We start from the raw sequence: 4510 nt of genomic DNA, 5'->3' as shown, positions 1-4510 counted from the left end.
GTGGAGGCACCAGCTGTTTCGCTGGTTCAGCTGATGCTCCCGATTCGGTCATGGGGGTCGTCTGAGGGGGGCTCAGAGACCTTCCTGGCCGGGGTGCTGCCTGGAGGGGCCAGCACGAGAGTCCATCCTGGTGGACAGAAATATTTTTGCATGGTTTCTCTTTCTGGTCCACCATCTTGGCAGCATGCAGGACAGTGTCCATCCTGTGCTCGGCGGTTGTTTTGCCACCAGGAGGGAGGTATGGCTCAGGGTGGAAAACCGTGGTCTGGGCCTTGCCACGGGTATTCAACATTACGATCGTGTCTGTGGGGGCCTTTTTAGTGTTATTTTTCATGGTAATGGGCAGTGCTGTCATCCACTCACGCCCACACCCACCATGGCAGTCCAACAAGGGGGAAGCGAGTGTTAGAGCCGGTGTCCTAACAGCAACAGGGGTGATGAGTGGATATACGCAGCCACTTAGCCGTTGCAGCGGCACTCACGGACCAGTATGGGTTAACCAATGGCAGCATGATGCTTGGACCCTAGCCTCCTGAGCGAGGACCAGCGATTGACCTGACCATGGCCTGGATTAGGCTGCGTATGCCGGAATAGGAGGACCAAAGAGGCGTGTTGCTAGCCGCAGGGCGTTTACTCATTCACGGAATCGCTTAACCCCAGGGACTCCCGTTTCCCAGCGCACAAGGCTGCCATGCACGGAAACGCCGTGGGTAGGTATCAACCCTCTGGGGGGAGACCAGAGGGGATGCCCTTCCACCTACAGGACATCATGTTGGGAAACACTTGCTCATCCCTCAGTGTGGAGGGGAGCTCTTGCACTTTTTCCAAGGCAGTCCTCTCCATCCTTCAGAGAAGGACTGTATCTTTTTCCAAGTGAATCCTCTTCTCTCTGAAACACCAAAGGCTGTTTCACCTCAGTGAGAGAAGAGGGGGGTCCTGCCACCCTGTTCCAGTAAGTTCCTTCATCCCTCTGAAACAGCCAACCACAGACTATTTCATCACAGTGAGGGAGAGAAACTAACCCTTTTTTCCAGGCAGTTCTATTGTCAGAAGTTTTTTTGTTTTAAGTTAATCCCTATTTTCTAGGAACACACAAAGGTGTTTCACCTCAGTGAGAAAAGAGGGGGCCCTGGGCACCTGTTCCAGTAAGTTCCTTCTTCCTCTGAAAACACCAACCACAGGACTGTTTCATGACAGTGAGGAGAGAAGCTAACTTTTTTCAAGAGGCGGTTCCTATGCAGGACAGTTTTTTTTAAAGTGAGTCCCTCTTCTCTCTGAAAACACAAAGACTGTTTCACTTCAGTGAGAAGAGAGGGGTCCTGCACCTGTTCCAGGGAGTTCCTTTCATCCATCTAAGACAGCAAACCACAGACTGTTTTCTCACAGTAAGGAGAGAAGCTAAACTTTTCCCGGCACTTCCTATCACAGGACGGGAAAGGTACGTGTTCTGTCTAGCGGCAGCTATTTACACAGAAACCAGGCTGCGCCCTGACAAACGTGGGTGGGCTCCTACCTGCTTATACAGTTCCTATCAAAAAAAAGAGAGAGTGGCAGTCATCAGATGTCTGCCAGACCAGTCCCTAGCAAATAGAATGCAATTCTGCTGAACCCGTAGGCAGGCCTGCTAGGCCCCAAGACAACACCCTCCCCTGCGGGAGGTAAAGGTCTGCCCACGTCAGAGCAAATGCCCGAAAGATGGGGTCAGTTCACCAGAAGGGTGCACAGAGCATCTTACTGCCGAAAATCGTATAGGAAAGAGTAGGCTAGGAGGGAGGAAGCTACATGCAAGGCACATAGCATCATGGCAGCAAACAGGGCTGAGTGCGTCACCGTCCGATAAAGCGTAAGAGCCGACGGCAGAATTGCATGGGGACGGGCACGGACATCTCTTAATCCCCCCCATGCCAAAAAGCCTCATGACCGAGAGGTTCATAGTGGCTACTCTTGAATCTGGTCTTCGTTCATGAGACTTCTAGGTCCAAGTGCTTCAACTCTTTTGGTGAATGAATCAGACTGTGCAACAGTGATCCAGAGACTCAAAATATCAACACCATTGGCTAAGTCGAAGTCGGCGGTCGTTGATACTTCTCAGTGTCAGAATTACCATATAAGGTCTTAGGATCTCCCCGGCGATTCGCAATGCAGGCAAAGTCAAACGGCTTTCTTGAGGCGATGTAGGCTGCAAGCAGCTCATGACCCAAACTCTCAAATGGCGTTCCAAATGATTCAAAGTGCTAGTGTAGTGAATCTCCGACCATAAGACGGAGGAACCGTAGAATAGAAGAGTTACCCCTTCTCTTGCAACCATGAGGCCGTCAATGACAGTATGCAGGTCCAGGAAGGTGGGGACGAGTAGGATGCTTTTTCTGATCAACTTTGCCATTTTGTGTATCTTTTTCTTTTGTTTTTAATTAGTTATTAAAAGTTTTATTCATGTTTTATTTTTATTCATCCCCATAGGAGAGCACATTATTGTCTGCGACTATGTGGTATGTTTTTTCGTTCTTTTAAGCGTCATTTTAGCCTTACAAAACTCTTTTATGGACGGTTTTAGGCCTGTTTTTTTAAGTAAAATTTATTATCAGAAAGGGGAAGACACCACCCTCTTTTGAGAGGAATGCCACCTTCACCTTGGTTGACCTGAGATTCCCTCTTCTTATAATTCTACTTGTGGGGAGGCGTATATATAGGCCCGGGGCAGCCAGGTCAAGGGGGGAGAGCATTTTTAGTTGTGAGGCTGGCAGTTACGGTGGGTTCCTGGTTTGGTCACAAGAATATGAGCTAACAGGTAGTAAGGTGGCATCTTAATGTTTTTCTCTAAATCTTGATATGGTGATGTGCTCTTTTTTTTTCTTTTTTCTTTTTTTTTTTAAGCGTTTTGTATTTTACTCTGTGGTTTTTAGTTGTGTTCGTGTTTTAATTCTTTTGGCATTTTTAGTGTTTAATGTATTTTAACGATTGTTCATTCCCAATTTATTTTAATGAAATAAACCTTTGTAAAGACGGATTTAATACTTTTAGACCCCATCATACATCCCCTTAGCTTCCAGGGTAAATTCCATTAAGATTAATTTAGAAACACCAGTATTTCTGACTGCTTTTGTATACAGAATGTAAAAGTATAAGGGATAATTTAAGGGAACACAAGAAAAGGTGCGCCCTGGCTGAATCTTAGTGTAACCCGTGGGATTATCGTGACTCAGATGGTCACGAGTTCAAATCCTTTAAATCTGTGACTTCTATCGACTTCAAAGGGCGACGCCACACTCCATCTCGGACATAACCACGCTAACCAGTGTTGACTCTTGAGCCTTGGTAACTTTTATACACTTACACTTGCTTCCTATAAATTCGCTCACACCCTTCAACATGCCAATTCCTTTAAGAACATAATACTTTGTTCCTGGGCGAATTAACCAGGTGGTGGCAGCTTGATTTTGTACCAAGGATCGACGGTTAGTCTTGCTTACATATCACTACACTAGGATATGCTCTGCTGTAGACTTGACAGGAGTTAATCCAGGCTACTCCAGTTTCTGGTACCTTAGTAGGTGGTCGTGGATCTGTTTCAGAAGAATGTGGGCGAAAACCTTGCCTAGTATACTGAACAGTGTGATACCACGGTACTTGCTACAGTCCCATCGATCCCCTTACCCTTTCCAGAGAGGGATGATCATGACTCTCAACAGGTCAAGGGGAATGGAACCACACTGCCAGATGGCAGTCAAGACTGTATGTGAACCCGAAGCCATAGGTTCACCCCCAGCATTTAGCAGTTCTGAAGTGATATCACATATGCCTGCAGCATTCCCACCCTTCAGCTTAGAGATTGCCTCCTGACCTTAGTCAGAGTAGGAGATTCTTTGCTGATGGGTGGATCCAGCACAGGGATTGCGACACCACTTGCATCCAGAATAACTGCTCGAGAGTCTACCTGGTTAAGCCTGCTCAAAATACCCAGCCCAACTTTATCTGAGATGATCTGTCCATCCAGTAAGCTGACTGTAATCATCTGTGAGGATTCAATTTTCTTAGAGCTTGGTAGGCAGGGCGAAGGCCATTTACTAAGAAATGGCCTTCAACTTCCTCAGCAAGACTTCTGATGAACTGTTCTTTATCCACTCTCAACACTGTCCAGACCCTGCCCACCAAGAAACAGCACAAATCCTGGTTGCCATTCAGTCGAGCCGTGTCTCCACTGAGAAATTCTGCCTTGCAATCGACCATTCACCAATGGACACCTGTGCTGCATTGAGTATTTAACATTTAAAAGACTCCTACAGATCTACTGGGTACATCAGGTTTTCAAGCTCAGTGACCAGATCAGAGACTGCTTTGGCAAACCTCAGGGCGCACTCCTCCTTCCTCAATCTGTTAAACACCCTGGAGAGGCAGGGAGCTTTGAATTGGACCCGCAGAGTAGTCTATGGTCAGTGCCACAGAACTCGGCACTCTGATAAATCCTGCAGTTCTGGAGGACCCTCCAGTAAGTGCTGACAAGAATGTGGTC

This window comes from Penaeus monodon, chromosome 10 (assembly GCF_015228065.2).
Source record: "Penaeus monodon isolate SGIC_2016 chromosome 10, NSTDA_Pmon_1, whole genome shotgun sequence".
NCBI lineage: Eukaryota > Metazoa > Arthropoda > Malacostraca > Decapoda > Penaeidae > Penaeus > Penaeus monodon.
Note: the sequence above shows the minus strand (reverse complement) of the source record.